Source organism: Halyomorpha halys, unplaced genomic scaffold (genome assembly GCF_000696795.3).
Source record: "Halyomorpha halys isolate HHAL.00 unplaced genomic scaffold, Hhal_1.1 Scaffold183.1, whole genome shotgun sequence".
Classification (NCBI taxonomy): domain Eukaryota; kingdom Metazoa; phylum Arthropoda; class Insecta; order Hemiptera; family Pentatomidae; genus Halyomorpha; species Halyomorpha halys.
In genome coordinates this window covers 526,096-549,585 of record NW_027114717.1, presented here as the reverse complement: position 1 = coordinate 549,585, position 23,490 = coordinate 526,096, and the positions used below count along the sequence as shown (strand labels likewise).

At 32.5% G+C, this 23,490-nt stretch overlaps 1 protein-coding gene across 10 annotated transcripts in view; it reads left to right on the top strand.

The window, feature by feature from the left end:
- The window catches only part of LOC106679185 (NAD kinase), a 255,860-nt gene that overhangs the window by 105,808 nt on the left and 126,562 nt on the right, over nucleotides 1-23,490 (top strand). Inside the window, exon 1 of one of the 10 annotated variants that reach the window (XM_014418195.2) lies at nucleotides 5,585-5,744. The exons of 8 other annotated variants lie outside the window; for them this stretch is intronic. The gene's annotated coding sequence lies outside the window, so the exon portion shown is untranslated. Of the gene's footprint in view, nucleotides 1-5,584; nucleotides 5,745-17,701; nucleotides 17,724-23,490 lie in introns of those variants that run through there. One more of the 10 variants, XM_014418197.3, reaches the window with a different exon arrangement.

Here is a 23,490-nt window from a genome sequence, read left to right as displayed (position 1 = left end):
CTTAAAAAAACACCCTATATAAGGTCCAACCGAGAAAGTTTTGAAGTATCATCATTCAAAATTTCAAGAGAAGGGAAGACTAAGAGTGCTTAGTTCACATTTAAATAATGGCCAAAAAAGCTTTATCTTTATTACGTATACTAAGAGACATTTCGCAAAATTCTTACTGATACCTCATTGTTAATTTCATTCATTCACGAGGGATTTCCGCGGTTGAAAAACTAGTCTCTTCGCCAGAGTGAAATGTTCACTGGTTCGAGTAATAACATAAATGGAGAACCTGAAAATAATCTCATAAAGAATTTAATTCTTTTTTATTTATTGATAGATATTACAATCTGCCACACAGTTGTGGACAATAGGTAATAGTGATGAATGATCTCATACATACTTAAATAAAAAAAAAATAAAACTCTCTTAAAATATATACAAACAAAGAATAAAAATAAATAAATATAATAACATAATGATAAAATAATATATACAACATTTACACAATCGACCTGAGGATCCCTGAGCCCACTCTAATAAATTATTCTGTTATTTAAAAAATAAATCAATTATGAAATAAAAATATTTATATATATACAAAACTTAAACAATTTGCTAAAAAAAAAAAAATGTTAAATTCTTCACTTATTTAATAGTTAGTCACTCGCTAGAAACAAAAACAAAAAAAAAAAACAAGTTTGAGTTTTGATCAACGAGAAAAAAATAGTCATTCACACTAGATGGCAGGGGGGTCGATATGCGCATTTTGATAACACCTCTCAAGTCTAATTTCATCCGAGATGGATGTCTTGATGTCAATGTTCGAGCCAGTAGAAATAAGACGAGTTCGAGTTCCCGGCCCTAGCCGAAATTTTTTCAAGCATATTCTTGATACTCACTCACAGCCTCCCCTCCCCCCCCCCAGGCATTCGTGAGGCGCGTTAGCCAATGGGTGGCCAATAATAATAATATTTCATGAAATATATATTGATAAAGCACTAGTTAGTGAATTCGTTGTGAGAAATCTATATTTCAAGAACCATGAGACGAACAGACGTCTATTGGTACCCAAAGTAAGGATAGTATAATGGACTATAAAGTTGTTTGTAACGTTTATGTCCGTAGGTGTAGTAGTTTTTATGATGTTTGCATATGAATATGAAATTTTTTCCTAACAATTAGAAATCAATTTATTTAATTTTTTTTTTATAATTTATTTATTGATATTTACAACTGTATACATTTATAAACATCAAGTAAATTTGCTGTAAGTGATATTATGACATGATAAAAACATGTGGAGAATTTACCCATTGATAAAACTCCAAAAACATTATCGGGATAGTAAAAAATAGTATCTGGTTCTGGCCAAATCGGCAACATACATTGAGGTCCTGATGGATGATTTGATTTGTGACACAGTAAGGAGCATTAAGGATTTTACGAAGGATTTTGGACTGTAAGGATTGGATTCGAGCGGAATTAGATGGTTTAGTGGAGCCCTATAGCTCAACTCCGTATGTCCAGATAGGCCTTATAATAATCATGCAGTTCAGTCTTTTGTAATGGATTGGAAGTTTGGACCGTTTGTCTAGTAAATGTTGTAATAGTCGGAATCGACGAGCAGTTTCCTGTCTTTTCAATCTTGTGTGAGGATTGCATGTCAGTCGTTTGTCCAGATTTAGTCCTATGTAACGGATCTGTTCAACAGGAATAAGTGGGGTATTATTGAAAGATACTGTGGGGTAAGACGAAGGTTATGACGAAGAGTAAATGTGATTTGGTGGGATTTATTGGAATTAATTTTAATCCTCCAGTTTTGGCACCATTCTTCAAGGGTGGTGATGTGGGATTGGAATGGGATTGGGATACAATGTAAGGATCTATTTTATTTTTTAAAAAATATTATGAAAGCTACTGTACGTGTTAGGGATCATAGTTTAGTCAATTAACTCAGATTTGAAAAATGTTCTATTTGGTTTTCTAGTGTTATTGGTAGTTTTAGCGATATGGTGCTCCAAATCAAAAATTATATTTTTCAACGTTTTAAAGCAGACGACATTTTTATTCCTCCTTATCATGGCAGACTCGTCAATTTTGACTAGTAAGTAAATAGTTTTCATTAAGGTATTAAAAATTGGGGTGAAATAACTGAATTTGTTCTCCTCATGGACTCTTGTACTTCGACTATACTACTAACCTACATCGATAGTAACTAAGCAAATACTGATAGTTTGACAGTAAGGCCACGATAGTGAAAGTAGTAGTTATTGTTAGAGAAGTGGCCTTTGTTTTTTCTTCTGCAGCGACAATGCGAAAAAATATCTTTTAATGACGGAGTTTTAGTACTCACGTTTTCTTTTATTTTTTACTGTTCATTGTTTTTCGTTGCCGATCAAGAAAGTTAATTGAGCAGATTCAATACCAATAATAATTAAAATTTAATGAATTCTTGAATTGCTAACGTCTCAAGTTCTATTTTCTACTTAATTTGTTTACCTCGCCTAGCGACGTACAAGGTTAGGATCGATTTGACCCATTTGAAAATGCTCTTTTAATAATATATGAGTGCCCATTATCGCTGCGTTTGTTCGACTAGTCCAATCGATATCTGACCTCTTTGGTCACTTCTTATCTCCTTCAACACATTACACAGTTTATCAAATTGAATAAGGTACTACCGAATAGTTTTGAAATCTGTTTGAATAACCACTCTGAAAAGGGATCATTTTACAGATTTAATGACCTCAGTTTACTGAATCCGTATTTTATTGATCAAGACTTCAAGAGGTAACTGTTTTATTTATGAATGCCTTCTTGCCCCACTTATTCTTGTCGAACAGATCCGCTACCTTGGACTACACCTGAACAAACGACTTAAAATCCTCATATAAGTATGGAAAGACAGGAAACTGCTCGTAGATTTCGACTATTACAGCACTTACTAGACAAACGGTCTTGACTTCCAATTCATTACAAAAGATCAGTCTTTATGACAATTATAAGGCCTATCTAACCAATCCAAACATTACAATCCATAATCCTTCGTATAATCCTCAGAGCTCCTTGTCAAAAATAATATCATCCATAATGATCTATAACTCATTAGGGTCCCTCCCTATACCATGTTAGAGATCAGAAAAGATAAAATAAATAAAACTCGATCTTAAAACCAATAGCATTTTCATTTTCTGAGTCACTAAAAATATCCTAATGCGTTATTATTATGGCACTATGGTCCTGCAAGAACCCTCCTCAACTCCTCTACCACAGTCAACCAGTCTACACGGTCTCTTGCTTTCTCCTTCCATCTGCCAACCTTCAAGAGCTTCAAATCCTCCTTCACATCGTCCAGCCATCTGATCCGGAGATGTCCTCTTTTCCGTTTTCCATCTGGTTTGCCATAAACCATCTTTTTGGGAATCCTTTCATTGGGCATCCTCTCAACGTGTCCTAACCATCTTAATCTTGCTTTTTTTATTAACGCCACGATGCTGGGTTCCCCGTACAAATTTATCAGTTCCTCATTCCTTCTTCTTCTCCAGACTCCTTTCTCCGAGACTCCTCCCCATATCCTTCTCAATAGCTTTCTCTCTCAGGAGTTGAGCATCTGTTCTGCTTTTCTTGTCAAGGGCTATATTTATCCCCCATAGATCACTACTGGCCTTACGATGGTTTTGTAAATGGCCACTCTCATCCTTTTAGAGAGAGCTCTAAAATTCAGTATTTTCTGCAGTGAGAAATAACATCTATTTGCTGCTGCTATCCTGGCCTCTATTTCGCTCTCTACTTTGTTATCATCTGTAAGCAGGCTTCCCAGGTACTTAAACTGGTTTACAGAACTGAAATTGTGGTCTCTGAACGTCACTTTGCTATTATGTTCCTTATCCTCTCTAGAGATTTTCATGTACACCATCTTGTCTTCATTCACCTTAAGACTCAATTCATATGCTGCTTCTTCGAATTCCTGGAATGTTCTTTTTAATGCTGCTCGGGTTTTTGCGGCAATGATTACGTCATCTGCATATGCTAAATGTTGAGACAGTCTATTGTAAATGGTCCCGCCTTGATTAGTTCTGATTGAACGAATAGCTACTTCTAATACTATATTAAATAGAATAGGAGCCAGAGGATCTCCCTGTTTCAAGCCATTCTCCACAGAAAATTCCTAGGACAGCGTCCAAGCTTAACTCCGTAGTGTCCATTAGTGTCATTTTTATCAGCCATTTACCTTTACCTCCTATTACGTTAGGAATCAGAAAATTTGCAATAAATCAATACTAGTTTTATGAGAATTACAAATTGCTCAGGAAAAAGATTTTTAGTTGTAAAATTTCTGCTTAACTTGCTCTACTGCTGTACTATCACATGATAATTTTTCTCCGGTTATTGGGCTGGGGTGTTGACTCTTTTCATCCTACGTTATGAAAGCTTGATCCCAGAACAGAACTTGTTGGTTACCTCGATAACCCTCTTTGTTGTTTGTTGGTTACTAGATAACCCTCTCCCCGTATTTCAGAAATGACTAGGAAGAGAGTCATACAAATAATAAATAAATAAAATATAAGGTTATGGTAAGGTAGTGAATACCGTGTCATTTTTAATTTTTTTTTCATGCCAGCCGTCACTCGCTTTGAAATGAGTGAAACATATTTCTACTATTAATTAAATTAGTTTTACAGAATCAAATTATTTATACAATTGACATTATGTATTTCTAATTCCAACAAAATATATTATGAACGCTTTCATAGGAATCAGATTACCCGATATTGAAACTGTGTAAAAATTTATACTTTCTATTTTCACGGCGATTATAATTTGCCTATAGATCGGAGAGTTAAAAATGTCCTGTGCTTTCTGAAGAAAAGTGTTGTTGTTTTTTTTACGTCGGTTTGGATTAAATTAAATGAAAATCTGTACTGCTATAACCCACGAAGTGTCAAGGGGGCAGCACTTTGTAAGGAAGGATTGTCACTAGACCCATGGTTGTGCAAGGAGTTGATCTCGTCAGCATCACGCTCCATCGCCAGATTTTTGCCCAATTAAGGGTACCTACTTAATGAGGCTGCGTTAATCCCGGAGGGCTCTTGAACCCACAGGTCTGACTCAGCGGCTATAGTGAAAAATATGATAATTATCGGCCTAGATGGATTCGAACCCGGATCCTTGGAGTTAATAGTCCATTTTATTAAACTATTTATTAATTAATTAACCTGGATTTCGAAAGTATATTCATTCAATGATTATTCCGTGCGAAAGGACGAAGCTTATAATTTCGTGTCCTTGAATCCAGCACGACATTATTGTATGTTATTTGTCTTCATTGAATATTACCTCTAAATTGCTGTATTATCTTCAATACTTTTCGATTTTTTTTTCAAGGATTATATAAATTTAAAACAATTTATATAAATTTTATGCTATACCATAAATTTTATGGAAGTTTAGTATCAGTCATTTATGACTGACGGTATTAGAACCTTGGTCGTCAGCAGTGGGCTGAATGACGTTCCTTCTAGGGGAGGGACAAGGCTTCTGCTATATAGTCTGCTAACTGACTGCTCCGCTAGTTTCCTCGACGGAGTACGCCATGTCGTAAGTGCTTTCGGCAGAGAGTGTGGTCATTACTACTACACTGTCGAGTTACATGTGTTAGCGATAGTTGTGTTAGTTCTCATCAAATAGGGTAGAATATAACTTTTTCTTCAGGAAATTACGTTACGTCAGGATTCGACCTCAGCTTGTTTAAGGTAAATTTCCGTATTGAATTTAATTTAAATTTGTAATATTTAATCTGAGTAACCGTAACTTTCTAACTTATATATATTTTCTTTTCTTGTTCTAGACTGGTTTTATTTATCAATTATAATAAAATATATCCATTAAACCTTTAAACTATTTATTAATATATTAAACTTTATTAAACTTGGTGTAATATAGGGCTCGATAAAGTGCATCAAAGGACACAAACCACACATAACTAACCAAATTAGAACCGGAGGTATAAAATAAAATGTTTGAAAGATTTTTCTTTATTTGAAACTAATATTTCGCCCTTTTATTATAGTAATAAAAATATATAGTATATAATATGTTAATATTGGATGAAAGAGCAAACATTCAGCATTGGACGCTGTACGTCTTTCAAGTTATCATGAAAAAAGTATAATTATTATTAATGAGGTGTAGATAGTTTGCAGGCCTACCTTCTACGCCATAACCCCTGATGAAGACCTGAAACGCTGGTCGAAACGTCGGGATAAAATAAATAAATATGGTTTTGTTTATTTATGTTGTTCTTTGCTGACCGCACCCCCCGACAAACTTCTTCAATTATAATTATTATTATTAAAAATATATATAATTATTTTTTTTAATAATAATTATATATTAATTTTATAATTAATAAAGGTCCAAAAGGTATCTTAAGTAATATTTGTCCAAATTCAAGGATTATTGTTTTTTGTTTTATTTTTTTCTATTGCAGGGAATTTAATAACCACACAATTAACATTATCCGAATATGAAAAACGAGAAAAAAGATTAGTATATAAGAACCATGAAAAAAGGTATACTTTCTGAACTACGTGCCAAAAATGCTTAATTTTGTTTAAATAAATATAATTTTATCCATTTTAGTCAAAACATTTTTTTTTTTTTTTTTTATACATTTCGGCCCATTTGGCCAACCTCAAGGCCAATCTTATTACAATTCTCGAACCAAATCATTTTAAAAAACAACTTCATGCAGGCCCTGATCATTTATATTATTCCACAAATTACCCTAATTAGTCAAATTGTTCACATTAAATTAAAAATTAAAATTATTTATCACAGTTAAACTTCTTTGTTTATATTTATCAGAACAATCTTTTATTTAAACAATTTTAACCAGTCTCACTTGGAGTTCTGCTCTACCCCTCACACGTGGGGGATAGAGTGGGCTCATGGATCCTCAAGTCGATTGTGTAAATATTGTATATATTATTTTATCATTATGTTATTTTATTTATTTATTTTTCATACGGATAGTTTGATTATGTTCATCTTGTTTATTCTTTTGTTTGTATATATTTTCAGATTTTTTTTTGATTTTTTTTATTTTAGTATATATGGGATCATTCATCACTATTACCTATTGCCCACAACTGTGTGGCAGATTGTTATATCTATCAATAAATAAAATTATCAATAACCAGTCTCAAGAAAGTGTTTAGATTATAAATATGCTTAATTTTGATAATAATTTTTTTATTAAATCAAAATAGTCGATTACCTTAGGAATTGGATGAAATACAGAGGAGTTATTAATCATTATATGAGTAATGGTCAGCGGAATAAAAAAAATAATCCCAAAAATCTTAGGTTGTAAAATAAGTCCGTAGCGGTTTTTACTCAATTATATATGAGCCATTTTGAACATTCTGCAATTTTTCAGTTAATTTTTTAATTTACGTCCTCCCAGAAATTCTCGGATTTTTGCGCAATGAACTCCTCTATGTGCGTTTTGCAGTCCTCGAGCGAATTAAAGTATTTCCCGTTAAGAGTTTTGAAGGGCCTGAAATAAGTAAAAATCTTTTGGGGCAAGGTCTGGTGAATAGGGTAGGTAGGTAGCGATCACATCCCAGAAAATCTTCAATATTTTCTGCAAAGACACGTGAAGACGGGCATTATCGTGATGGAAAACTATGCCTTTGCGATTAGCCAATACTAGATGAAATTAATTGTTCCAACTGGGCACAGTTCTGCGATATCCCGTGTCGTAGACTGAGGGATGTCTGTGGCCAATGCTAGAATTCGGTCATCGTCAGTTGAAGGACGGCCCGAGCGCTTTGCGACTTCCAAGTCAAAGTTTCGGGTTCCGAACCGAGCAAACCACTTACGGACGGTGCTTTCTCCTCTTCTCCGGAAATAAAAAATCATTAGATGAAGAAAATAAATTTTTTCCCTTTCATTTTGAGCAACCAAATACCACTTGAACATGATGAATCTGGGTTGAAACTGATGCTTAAAAGCACCTCAATTAATCCTTTTTTAGAATATGTAAACATTAGTGATCAAGTAAACATGATTTTATAAACACAGAGAGGATTAAATTGAAATATTGAACAAAGCTACGTACTTATTTTATAACACAATAAATCAAGGTGATAGTTTTCTAATTTTTAATTTCTTTGAAAAATGGTATTTTTGAGTTTCAGACGACGATAAACATGTTTTGCAAAAAAAGGCAGATATTTCATCCCAATTTTTTGTCACTTCAATTAAAACTATGTACATTTACTTGTCGTAATTGATGAGTCAGCCAAGTATAGGTAGGGGGAATAAAAATGGCGACTGTTTCAAAACATTAAAAAAATTAAATTTTTATTCGGAGCTCATTATCAAACTATTAAATCAAAAATTTTGTCCTAAAACTAGAAATTAACATTTTATGAAATAACATAAGAACTACTACTCCTAAGAAGATAAAGTTAATAAACTATCATATCGCACTAGTATTTCTAAAGTGACACAACTCAAAATTCAAGACAACTGACAATGTGACACTCTTGCCTATGGAGGGGGAATAGCATTAAGGCAGCGAGAGTGACACAAGTGCCCTCTGACGGACAAGCTCTGAAGCTAGGTTGATACAGTTTTGATGATTCATAAAGATATATTTACCAATTTCTTTCATAGTCATAACTCAAAAACACCGATTTTTTAGTTGTCTCACTTTAGAAATACTAGTGCGATATAGTACATTTAGCAGTAATTTGAGTGCTAACTGACATCTGTACGTTGAATGGTTTTTGAAGATATAGATTTCTCAAAGTAATTTCAAAGCCGCCAGAATACCCATCCTCCTACCACCCTACCTCTGTATCACTTGTCATGGAAAAAATTCTTGAAAAACTCATTTTGAAATGCCTATACCCCATTCCATATTTTAATCATATCTATCGCAGAACACCAGTTTGAATTCCGAACATCCCACTCCACTATCCAGCAATGTCATCGTGTGGTGGACGTTGTCTCGTCTTCTTTGGAGCGCGGGAGTCTTTTTCAATGTAGAACGGGCTTTTGATAGAGTCTGGCACCCGGGACGGCTTAACAAACTCCGTAATACTACATCCTTCATACTTTCTTACTATCCGTTCCTTTCTCACTGATAGATTAATCAAAGTAAACCGCAATGGTTCTATTCACCCCTCTATTCTCAGTCCGCTGGTATTCCTCAAGGTAGTATTCTCGGTCCCATCCTCTACACATTCTATACAGCCGACATCCCAACGAATCCTTACACTATCCTCACGATTTACGCCGATGACACATGTGTGCTCGCAATCGATAACAACCCTTTAATTTCATCCTAAACTTACCAATCCCTTATCATAACCCAAGAAGAATGGTGTCGCAATTTATGGAACAAATCCCATCAAATTACCTTTACCCTTCTTCACAAACCTACCGACTGCTCTACAGTATCTTTTAATAATGTTGCTCTTACACCTGTCGAACAGATCCGCTACCTTGGACTACATCTGGATAAACTACTAACTTGTAATCCTCATATAAGACTGAAAGGACAGGAAACTGCACGTCGATTCCGACTATTACAACATTTACTAGACAAACGGTCTAAATTGCCAATTCATTACAAAAGAATGATCTACATGGTAATCTACATTATAAGGCCTATCTGGACATACGCAGTTGAGCATTAAACATCAAAGTGCTCCCGAATCCAATGCTTACAGTCCAAAATCCTTCGTAAAATCCTCAATGCTCCTTATTTTGTTACTAATAAAACCATCCATCAGGACCTTAATGTTCCATATGTTGCCGATTTGGCCAGAACCAGATACCATTCCTTCCACGACAAACTTCTCAACTACTCCAATCCACTTGTTTCGAACCTGGCTTCTCCTTCATTACCTAATAATCCTCCGAGGCGTCTGAACAGAAGATGGCCACGAGATCTTCTCTAGAAATGTTATTGGTGTTCTATCACTGGGTAGATTCTTCACATGTTTGTATCATGTCACTATGTCACCTACAGCAAATTTAATTGTTATTTATATTTGTATACAGTTGTAAATAACAATGAATAAATTATTTAAAAAAAACAAAAAAAGAAAACATCTGCACATCATAATTCTGAAAGTATCGATATGTTTTTCAATGTTCTTGAGTATCGATATTTTACGTATACGATACATGCGATTATGTTCTATTTTTAGCTGCTTTTTATCAGCTGAGCTTTGAGAAGGATGGATTAAATTTAAATATGATTTGGAAGGAAGGAAAATTTTATGATGTAACCCCGAATGGATAAGGTAATTAATCTCCCATTGAATCTTAATCTATGCTTATTATTACGACACAATAGTTATCTCAATTTCCCCCAGATAACGCTAATCTCTGTTCCATTAAGTTTTGATATTAAGAGTGCCCGCCTTCTAGGGCTATCTCCTACGGGCCAAACACGGTTGTTTATTAGGAAGTCTAAAGGATCATTTAACTGTTAGATAATGGACTTTTTCTTCAGTTTATTTTGTAAATAATTTATGGTATTTGGCGGAAATTTTATTTTTAAATGTTGGCTAAATTTACACTTATTAATGTCAGTATAACCTAAGTATGGGAGCGCGATAGCACCGTGGTAAGGCACGATGCTACTAACTCCAAGGATCCGGGTTCGAATCCGGCTGGGCAACCTCGTAAATTGGGTACCCTTAATTGGGAAAAATCTGACGGTCGAGCGATTCTGAACAAATCACCTCCTCGCACAACCGTTGGTCTAGTAACAGTTCTTCCTTAAAAAGTACTGAACCCATAACCCTTCATGGGTTGTAACAGTACAAATTTTATTTATTTTTTTTACCTAAGTATGGAATAGGATCTAAATAGATCGGGGTCCCTCGGCCATTTCCGACTTCCCAATATGTCTCAGTACGATTGTGTGAAAACCGTTTTCTTCTTTAGTTCATCATCATACTTTTTTAGAATTCATATTTATCTATTTTGATTACTACTAACATGGAAAGAAGGTTAGTTTTCTCAAGTAAACAAACTTAATTTAATATATATACATATAATTATATCAAATTATGAAGAAGATGGTCAGGAATGCGGTCGAAAGGGAAAAAAAATCATCAATAATTTAATTTAAAAGTGTTCCAAAGGGTTTATTTGTTAAATTTTATTATTATTTTTTTTGGAAATTAATTTTCACTCTTTTTTATTCTCATTATTCTTTTTTTTTACATATAAACAACATTCAATTTACTTATGAAGAGGTTTTGGCCTTTCTGCCCATTACCTAGAAAATACAGAAATATTTCCAATCTACATTTAACAAATAACATCTAGTTATAATTAACAATGTCGGTATTGCACCTTGATAAATATATTTTTTTTTTACGCTTTTACATACAACAATTAATATTTAAATACAAATGCATCATTTCATTAATTTATGACGATTTAACAAATTTAATAAGTTTCTTGTGATTGAGCAAAACAATGACTAAGTTTTTTTTGTTCAAGCTCAAGGAACTCTATAGGTTTGTTAAAGGGTCATAAATTAATGAAATGATATTATATATGTATTTGAATATATTCTTGAACTAAAATATGTAAAAAAAATCAATAGGTATCCATGTTAACCTGCAATACGTTTTTAATAAATTCAATGTGAAGTATAAATTTATATTTGAGTTTTTCCTTGAGGATGGCCGAATTGGCCGAAACGTTGGACTGTTGATGATTTATAAATAATGTTAATACTTAGCAATATATGTTATTTGTTAAATGTTGATTAGAAATATTTCTATTTGTATTACTGGTTAATAGGCAGAAGAGCCCGAAACGTTATTTTTATGAAAAAAGGAACAAAGAAATGAAAATCAATTTAATGAAAATAAATATAATAAAGTTTATACAAAATTAAATATGCTATTGCAGTATTTAAGTCCTATTACACCATTTCAATAAGACCTAGCTGATATTAAAAATCAGATGGTCACGGGATTATTAAAATATTTAAATACGTTTTGGAAAAAAATCGAAAAATTTTGAAATTCGATTCTATAAAGTAGCTTCGAGTCAGTTGGTTTTATCGAAAAGTAGTTGTCACATCTCAGGACATAAACCTCCCTTAAATATGTAATTTCATTTTCGTTTCATTTTGCAATACTCCGTTAATGTGGCTCATGGGGACCTCAAAACGTACATATCCGTCGAAAACTCGAACGATTGCTCTACGCCCCCTTACTATGTATTCCATTTATAGTTAAATGAAAGTAAAATCGCTCCTCACTAGTACTCATAAAAACTATAGGAGCTATTTAAGGAATTATAGTTTGTTCTTAAAAAGTGACTCCATTTACCTCAAACTATTTATTTTCCGACGTTTCATCCCACTTGTATTGTGAAATTATACGGTTAATTATTATTTATATACATATAATAGTAAAATAGTTTTTAGAAGTGGCTAACACTTTACCCGCAATATCAGTAAGTTTACAAAAGTTCACTATCAAGGCTTATATATGTCATAGTTGACGTGACAGTTGCTTTACTGACATTATATGCAGTATAAACGATCACACCAGACCTAGTGTGATCTTATTGTCACGACAGTTAATGCTGTCATGGATGTAATATTAGATAGTTACACCGCCTATCACCCTAGAGCTAGCGCGACAGTATTATGGAAAGACACAAAACAATTAAAATATGTCAGATAATGAGATGACAATAAAATAAACTAAGGTGGAGTTAAAAATTATGTAATTATAAGTGAAAAATTATATATAAATAAGATGTACAACAATAAGTATATATAAAACAAAAATAACATTATTTATACCACAATAACCCGTTATGGTACATTATCGTTCTTATTCTAAGAAAGGTTCATGGTTCTAATTCTATGTCATTACGTTTTTTTATGTTTTAAGTGCCCAGCCTTCATGACGCCATTGTTTTGTTTAACTCGTAAACATTAAATTTTATGATTTAAGAGAACAATCACAATGAATAAAAGGTATTAACAATGATTGGAAAATAGCTAACATTATAGATATATAAATAGTGTTGAAAACATGTATAGTCTAAGTATGATTATTATTAAAATATAAAGGCTATATGAGAATAGTAATTTTAGAGTTAATTAAGAGAAAGAACAAATTATAAAATAAGTATGAAAATCTAGTATGTAAATACATATGTACAAAATTGAAATTATTTAAAATAAAGTGATGAAAAATAAAACATATATGTAGGTAATTAAATATATGAGTAAAATAACGGGATTTAAGAAATAAAATGTAAAGTTATATAATCCAATAGGAATACAGAAATATGAATATTTTAATTTAATAATAATTATTTAGGGAGTGCAGGTAGCCGCGAGGTAAGTGCTGTACTCTGTGTGGCTACTACTCCAAGGACCGGAGTTCGAAACGTCGAAAATTGTTATACTGTACCCATGAGTCAAGTCTTGTGGGTTCTGGAGCCCTCCTGGGGTCTGACCTAATCACCTCCTTGCACAACCATTGGTCTAGTACCTTACAAAGTACTGAACCCTTGACCCTTCATGGGTTGTAGCGGTACAGATTTAACTTAATTTAATTATTTTTATTTATTTTTATTTAAATAATTATTTAGGTATGGATATGACAATATATGTCTTTCAACACTATTTAATTTAGAACAAATCCTATCAAATGACCTTTACTTTAAGTTGTAAAACTACCACCTGCCCACATTATACCTTAAAAATGTTGCTCTTACCCCTGTCGAACAGATCCACATCCTGGGACTACATCTGGACAAACGACTAGCCAGGAATCCTCACACAAGAGGGGTATTCATGATGTTGTGTTAAATGTTAAATCTTTTACCATGTTAAATGTTATAACTATAAGATTGTGAGCAGCCCTATTTGAAGTCATGTTAAACGTTAAATGCATAAGAGCCCCTAGCGGATTTTCTCAGCAACTTGTCGTATAAGCCTTTATGTTTATAACCTTCCTTCCAGACCCTCATGTTATTGTTTACTTCAGTTTTGATTTAAGTAATTAATTAAAACATGCCTAGAGTGAGTGAAAATTGGAATTTGTGTGAAAGTTTAGCTTATGAGTGTCTTATTGATCTTCAAACTTGTGAAGAAGAGAATGAAGATGAGCTAATTGACAACTGTATTGAAAGTCACAACAACTAATATGGCGCCGATCTCAACTGGTCTATTGTGTGACGTCATTCTCGATTTAACTGACCAAGTAACAGACTCTCAGCCATATTAAACGTTATTTCGTTTTACCACGGCAAAAGAAGGCAATTTTTTTCGATTTAACACGAGTTTTTCCATTTAACACGCTTTAACATAGATCATGAATACCCCTAAGATTGAAAAGGCAGGAAACTGCACGTCGATTCCGACTATTAAAGCTCTTACTAGACAAACGGTCTAAACTTCCAATTCATTACATAAGACTGATCTACATGGCAATAATAAGGCCCGTCTGGACATATGGAGTTGAGTTTTAGGGCTTCACTAAACCCTTGAATTCCTGTCGTATCCAATCCTTCGTAAAATCCTTTATGTTCATATGTAACCGATCTAGCCCGAACTAGATATAAATCCTTTCATTATAAACTCCTTAACCACCCAAACCCACTAGTTTCTAACCTTACTATTCCTGACAATTCTCCGAGGCGCCTGAAAAGAAGATGTCACTAGACCTTGTGATGTAAAAACTTTATTAGAGTGCTACAAATAGGTAGCTTCTCTACATGCCTGTATCATGGCATTATGATCTTACATCAAATTTACGGGATGTATTATTAGTTCTAAATGTCAATAAAGGCATAATAAAAAAAAAAAAGAATTATTTTAGCTATTTCTAATCATTCTGTTACTTCTTTTGTTCGTTATGGTTATTAACTTGTTTTAGCTCTTAGCCCTGATGAAGGTTTGAAATTCGGGCCGAAAGATTGGCACTGATAACTTTTTACTTATTTGTGTTCTTTACTGATCGCACCCCCCATCGTCTTCTCATTTATAAAATCTTTTCTTTTCCACATAAACTTCTGATGTTATATAGCTAATTGTAAGCACATGTTTATGTTCTTATGTACTCATTATCAATATGTGATTATACAGTCGTCTGTATACAATACTTATATCTAATCCGAATATAACGCGGATGAAACACCAGCCCACAGCTTGTTATTATATATTTATCTGTTTTTTTATTCGCCTAGAACGTTCCAGCCGAACTGCGCTGATAACGTAGCGTAGCAACGATACCAGAAACGGAATAATCGTTAGTGTTATCACGAAATGTCATAATCTCTGAAAAAGTTGAAATAATTAATCTGTCTAAATTAAATATTGTTAATTTAATCCTTATCTGTCATTAGAAAGTAATATTTTTACTTTATGGATATAAAGAAAAATTAAACCTAAACAGTTTACACTCTTTAAAATAATGTCGTATTGGGTTTTCTAAAGTTGATGGTAGTTTTAACGATATGGAGCTCCGAACGAAACATTTTTTAACGTTTTGAAACATTAATTTTTTTATTTTCTCTAGCTATACTTGAGGTACTCGATTATAATTAACGGTTCTATCGATATTTCGGTACATCGATAGCAGCACAGCATAGCCGTTACACTAAGGTCAACTTGTTCACTAAGCAGGGACGCGGCCTTTATCGAGCAACGTTCGTTCGGTCGTGAACTTTTGGTTCAACCTTCCTCCCCTTGCTTTGTCAATAACCTCGTTGAGTGCTATATGTCAGTTTGAATGTCATTGCCACTAGTTCATAATAATTGCTAAATAACTAATTATTTCTTATCAACAAGGAGAGGAAAACCAGCAAAATATATATTTATGGGTTTATCTTAATTTAAAAAGCTAGTTATGTTAGTTCGTTTTATCATCTCAAAATTATTTTGAACGCTTTAAGTCAATAACTCAAGTACACCGTATCAGACAGGTTATTTCAAGTAAATCGCAACAGCGCTTATTTATCCCTGTTTCCTCAGTCTGTCGGTGTACCTCAGGGTAGTATCCTTGGTCCAATCCTTTATACAGTTTTTACAGCTGACATCCCAACCCATCCTAACACTATTCTCACCACGTATGCCGATGATAAATGCCTATTGTCAGTGTATAATGATCCTTCTATTGTACCCCAAACCCTCCAATCCCCTTGAAAAATTGTGCCAAAACTGGAGGATTAAAATAAATTCCAATAAATCCCAACAAATCACATTTACTCTTCGTCATAACCTTCGTCTTACCCCACAGTATCTTTTAATAATACCCCACTTATTCCTGTTGAACAGATCCGTTACATAGGACTAAATCTGGACAAACGGCTGACATGGAATCCTCACACAAGATTGAAAAGACTGGAAACTGCTCGTCGATTCCGACTATTACAACATTTACTAGACAAAGGGTCCAAACATCCAATCTATTACAAAAGATTGATCCTACATGACTGTTATAAGCCCTATCTGGGCATACTGGGAGTACTGTTGAGTTGAGTTATGGAGCTAAACCATCGAATTCCTCCCGAATCAAATCCTTACTGTCCAAAATTCTTCGTAAAATCCTTAATGCTCCTTACTTTGTCACAAATCAAATCATCCATCAGGACTTCAATGTCCCATATGTTGCTGATTTGGCCAGAACCAGATACCAATCCTTCCATGACAAACTTCCCAACCACCCAAACCAACTCGTTTCTAACCTGGCTTCTCCTTCGTTACCTAATAACCCTCCTAGGCGTCTGAAAAGAAGATGGCCTCGAGATCTTATCCTTTAGAAATGTTTTTGGAGTTCTATGGGTAGATTCTCCACATGTTAGTGTCATGTCATAATATCACTTACAGAAAATTTACTTGATGCGTAAATTGTTAATATGTATATAGTTGTTAATAACAATAAATAAATTATTAAAAAAAAAAAAAAAAAAAGTTTGCAAAAATCTATCTGAAAAAATGAATTTTTTCGGTAACATGCTACTATCAAAGGTTTGGTCTGGAAATTTATTTTCTTCATGAGCCTATAACTCGAAAACATAATAAGTGATTTACAAAATAAAAAATAGTTTTGACCATATATTTCTACCCATACCTCGCTGGAATGCACCTGATACTGAAATACATAAATACAGTGTGTATAAATATATATAATATAATATAATACAGTGTATAAATATAGTACCCTTCCTTCCCTCTTAGACTATGCCTATGACAACAAGTCGATTGCGACAAACATTGCGAGCAATGGACGATCGACCAAAATTGGCCTCGGGATCTACTTATTTGCCACCCCTAATTTATAGTAATTGAAAAATAAAAAATTTTGATTCGTAATTTTCTTCTTTTCTGATCATCGTTTTGTAAAAAAAATGAATGTTGATTTTTTTTCTCTCGAAAATTATAAAAATAGCATTAACTTCAACACGTGCTCACTGACTTATACAAAATCTGGGTCTTAAGGTGAGTGACGGTTGGTGATGCTCGCACCAAACTAGATATTTTCAAATTAATCTCTTTTATAATTAAATTTATTATTTTATTTAATTTTATAAAATTAATGCATTCTATAATTAAATTTAATTTTTTGAAATTAATGTATTTATTTTGATTCTGTTTTTTTTTGTTTTTTTCTAGGTATGTTTCATAATGTGGTGTTATAGTTTCTACCCAATCAATGGTGAGTCGTTTAGTTTTATGTAATTTTTTGTTTTAATGTTATAAATAATAAAAGTTGTTAAAAATTTTCTATTCATGAGGTCTATAGAAAACGAAGTGAATGTTCTGTTTCACTAATCACGATCAATTTTAAATATGTTCCCTATTTAATGCAATATTAAGTACTTCACGCCGTTTTTGAATTTCAGGCGGTTTTAAAATATTGATTGATTAAATATAACTAAATCTTAAAGTCTCCTCTTCCCATTTTCAACAACGATTTTAACTCTCTCGGGGTCTTAGTGGAAGGCAACTATGCTCACCATTACACCACCATCGCACAGATAAGTGCGATGGTCGGGAAAGAATTACAAACTACCAGATATACATATACTTAACTACCTATATGTATGTATTCAATTACTTATCAATTATCAATTGCTTATTAGAGAGATACGAAAAAAAAAAAAAAGGGGGGGTCTAATTGGGGTGAATTAGGCCGGGAAGGATTGGCCTTTTTGTGTTATGATCTCCTCTTGTGAGATCGTCACATGTCGTACATCGACAAACTACTCGCCATATAATGTAGTACCATTATAACGATAAGGAATATAACTAATAATCGATAATTGCTTAAATAACAAAGAAAACTAAAAAATAAAAAATAAATAAACACTCACACTGAGTAGATAAACCTAGCTTGCGTTTATGTCGAAATGACGTCATGCCGACACAATAATGGTGTATTGCTCTTTTGCACGGTAAAAAAAAAAAAATGTGAATACTTAGTTTGAGACTAAAAGGATTATCATTATTAAATTAGCGATATTAGACACTTTCGAAAAAATCCGTAAATAGCAGATTTTGAAGAGTTATAGAAACATTATATAATTTCCGGAACAACTACTTTTTTTTCTGTTAGCCAAGGTTTCAACTTTTGAAGTAAAAAAAATAAATAAGAAAAAACAGATTTCTGATCTTGTTCCGACCCGCTATCTCGTTTGTTAATTCAGACTTAATGCATGACGTATAAAAAAATTATATAGAACAAAAATAATCATAAGGGGTATTCATGAACTTTAGTTAAACATGTTAAAGCGTATTAAATGGAGAAATATTTCCTTCTTTTACCATGTTAAAGCAATATAACATGGTTGAGAGTCTGTTACTAGGTCTGCTAAATGGGTAATGACGTCACGCAATAGACCAGCTGAGCTCTTTACCGTTTGGTTTGTTGTCGTGTTAGGTTACTTGTTCGTAGTTTGTGTTTTGATTGTATTAGTATTGTTTTGGATGTTTTTATAACTAATAAATCAATGGATGACAATAATAATAATGTATGGACAGTTGTCAATAATCTCATATTTTTTCTCTTTAGGCACTCAGTGGTCAAACCTTCACAACTTCTTCTTTTCCTTTAATTTAGGCATGTTGTAACGAATTACTTTAATCGAAACTTAGATGTAACCAATAACACGAAGTTTTGAAAGGAAAGGTTATAAAACAAGTTGCTAAGAAAATCCGCTAGGGACTCTTATGGATTTAACATAGGGCTGCTCACAACCCTATACTTACCACATTTAACATGGTACAACATTTTACATTTAACACATGAATACCCCTATAGTCATTTTAGTTTTACTTAGTTTTTTTTCCTTACCGTTTTCTGGGTTTTATCTACCCATTTTTCAACTCATACGATTAACTTTCAGTAAAAATATTGATAACATATTTTTTATTGTTATGTAATTACATTGCACAATGATATCGATGGCTTATTTCACAGTGTTATCTTTCCACTGACTTTACAAAACATACGACTAAAGGTTCTCTATTTTAGGATTAAAAAATTATCCTAAATGAAAGAACCCTTAATTGTATCTTTCGTAATGGTTGTGGCAATATACTTAGCAGCTGACCTGAGTTGGGCAATAACTAACTATAGTTGGAACTAATAGCTAAAGTTGCCATGGATACGGCCATTATTCATGAATGAACCATTGATAAATAAATATCGTTTCCATGGTAATTTAAGCTAATAGTTTCAACTAAAGCTAATTTTTTCCCGACTCTACTTAGCACCACTGTGAAGCAAAACATCGATGTGTCGTTTTTAACGTGTTAAAAAATAATGTAATTTCGGAATAATTTTTTAGTATAAACTACTTTCAAGATATGAAACCGAAATATAGGTTAAATAAATAATCTATCGGCTACGAGAATATCTTAACAAAGTTTAATTTAATTGAAATATAGTACTTACATAGAAATTGCTTAGTTAAAAAAATATCCAATAACTGATAAAATAAAATAAAAGCACCGTTACATCAAATTGCACGTGTTATTCCTTAATTGATGAAGACAGTTTGTTTTAATTTTTCAAATTTCAATTACAAAATATATTAAAATTAGTTAAAAAGGAAGTGACTAGAAAATCTGAAGTGACCATAGAATCCTTAAGTGACCGTAGTGGAAAGCTTTCAAGCACCGAAACGTGAGGCGCTTGCAGTATTGGAGATCAGAAAGTTAAGTTGAGCTTTTAGGAAAACTTTTCTTAAGTGTTCGAAATCCGCTTTGACGTTTTCTTGTTTATATACTTTTTCTTAGTAAGTTGGGACTTCAAATTGTATTCATTTCAGGATGCTAATATGGAAATTTACTTAAAGAAAGACAGAATTCAAATAGTAATTAAATTAGTTTTAATGAATGGAGTCCGGGTGCGATAAAAAAAACAACTCATGGGTATACTATTTTTATTGAGCCAACGTTTCGCCCCACGTTGCAGGGCTTCGTCAGGGCTAAAAAAAAAATACAAACTCTTGACTTAGTTACAAAAAAAAATGTGGAAAATAATAGTGGTATACAATGAAAAGTAAAATTTAATAAGAAAAATTAAAGGTTGTAAACAGTAAATGAAAACGGTAATAGTAACAGAAAGATAAGAGATAAAATAAGAGAAGAAATATTAAAGAAAGTACAAATTAAGAGATGAAAAGAGAAAAGAATAAAATCAAATGAAAATTGATGAGACAGAATTCATACCTGTTTTGACGGAAGTCAAAGTCAGAGTGGTCAGTTTGTATTGGGAGGAGTGGGGATGGCAGTTAAACACGCCACATAATAATGAAAATAATATTAAAGTAAATAATGTAAAAAAAATTAAATTTAGGTAAATAATAAATGGTAATATACATAATAGAGAGGGCTAAGAGATATTTACAAAATTAAAAAAAATTCTCATAGATAGAAAAACAAAGAAGTAAAGTATAAAATAATAGGATACAATATGTGTAAGTGATTAAGAACACATTTTGTATACTCACACATATACACACTTACACGTATTGTATCCCATTATTTTATACCTTATTTCTTCTTTGTTTTTCTATCTATGAAATTTTTTTTTAAATTTATTTAATTTTATTTTTTTATTATTTTGTAAATATCTCTTCGCCCCCTCTATTATGTATATTACCATTTATTGTTTACCTAATTTTAATTTTTTTTACATTGTTTACTTTAAAATTATTTTCATTAGTATGTGGCGTGCTTAACTGCCATCCCCACACCTGCCAATACAAACGGCTCACTCTGGCTTTGACTTCCGTCAAAACAGGTATGAAATCTGTCTCATCAATTTTCATTTGATTTTATTCTTTTCTCTTTTCATCTCTTAATTTGTACTTTCATTAATATTTATTCTCTTATTTTATCTCTTATATTTCTGTTACTATTACCTATTTACTGTTTACAACCTTTAATTTTTCTTATTAAATTTTACTTTTCGTTGTATACCTCTGTTATTTTCCACTTATGTATTTTTTTTTTTTTTTGTAACTATGTCAAGTGTTTTTATCTTTTTTAGCCCTGACGAAGCCCTGCAACGTGGGGCGAAACGTTGGCTTAATACAAATAGTATACCCATTTAGTATTTGAGTTTTTTTTATCGCACCCAGACCATACTCCATTCATTGGTACCCACGGGCAATCAACAATCTTCCAGTAAACTAGTTTTAAAATAGTTTAAACTATTTCAAATATGTGAAATTGTATATAACAGTAAATTAAAGAACATGGAAATAAAATGTACAGTAACAAGTATAAATAAACAAGGATTACATAAAAGTATTCGACAATGAAATCGGAAATAATAAAAAACAAAAAGTGGAGAAAAGAGAAATATAAAAATAGGGTAGAATTTAAAAGACGGAAAATAAGACTAAAATAAAGGCCTAGGAAACATTTTGTTTATCATTTTTCTTTTTTCTTGACAAATAGTAATTAAACTATTTATTGTGAGCAAACGTTTCGCTCCACTATGTAAAACTAAAAAAGATACAAATAACATAAGATATATATAAGAAAGTAAGAGAAAAGATAACATTAAATAAAAGTAAACTAAGGTAATAATAATAATCCTTATTTATTCTGGGATTGTTCCCTTTAGAATAATATACAGGTGCCGAAATGTCATAAAATAAAATAAAACAATGAATTTGAAAAGATACAAATAAACAACAATAATTAACAGAATATATAAAATAATGATAGAACAAATAAAATAAAACCACTTGTCATATCCTAAAACATAAAATGACTGATAATAATCTGATAATACATTTTAAATTAAACTAAAAAATAATAAAAGAAAAGATACAATTTCTGCTAATGTACTTGTTTACAATTCTAAACAAAAATCTGAGATATAAAATATAGAAAATATATAAAGGTTTTTTGAAACTTTCAATTGTTATTCTTCCGGAATTGGGTGGGCAGAAGGTAGTCGAAGATACGGGATTTGAAGATTGAAAGGGCAGACAAGAAATTTTTTCATTTTACTACAGCTAGACTAACGACTAACTTGGATTCTTCACACAAGACTGATTTGACAGGAAACCTCATGTCGATTCCGACTATTACAGCACTTACTAGATAAGCCGTCTAAACTTCCAATCCATTACAAAATACTGATCTATATGACAATAATAAGGCCAATCTGGACAAACGGAGTTGAGCTTTGGGGCTCCACTAAACCATCGAATTCCTCTCGAATCCAATCTTTACAATCCAAAGTCTTTCTTAAAGTCCATAATATTCCTTACTTTGTCACAAATAAAATCATCCATAAATATCTTAATGTTCCTTACATAACCGATTTAGCCTGAACCAGATCGTTCCATTATAAACTCTCAAACCAACTTGTTTCTAACCTTGCTTCCTCTTTCATTCCTCACAATCCTCCGAGACGTCTAAATAAAAGATGGCCTAGAGACCTTGTAAAAATGTTTTTATTGTGCTATCAATGGGCAGTTTCTCGACATTGTACCTTACCATTATGGAGATACGGGATTTGAAGGATATTAGATTTACGAATAAAGGGTAGAATAAAATTCTATAGGTAAGACGAAACAGATTAGGAATGATTTACTAAGGCTACGGTTCGATGGACAGTTGCATATATGTCTGAAGCCCGTGAGCGGGTATTGCTGGGATGCACTGAGGATTTAAATTGAAGGACATCAGAGATGTACGATGGACGGCGGGATTTGGTAACTTGGAAGAGGAAGGAAGCAAGAAAATGTTTACGCCGGAAGGAGGGGTAAAGCCACTTTAACTCTTCATAAAATCGGGTGACAGTGGAGAAGGCTTAGACTAAAAAAGAATTTATATTAAAACGAATAAAGTAACGTAAATTATTTATTTTCATTAATTTACTTTGTTTATTTTGATATGAATAATTATAAGTAGATATGAGTATTCTCTCTCTCCCTCCCCTCTCTCTCTCTCTC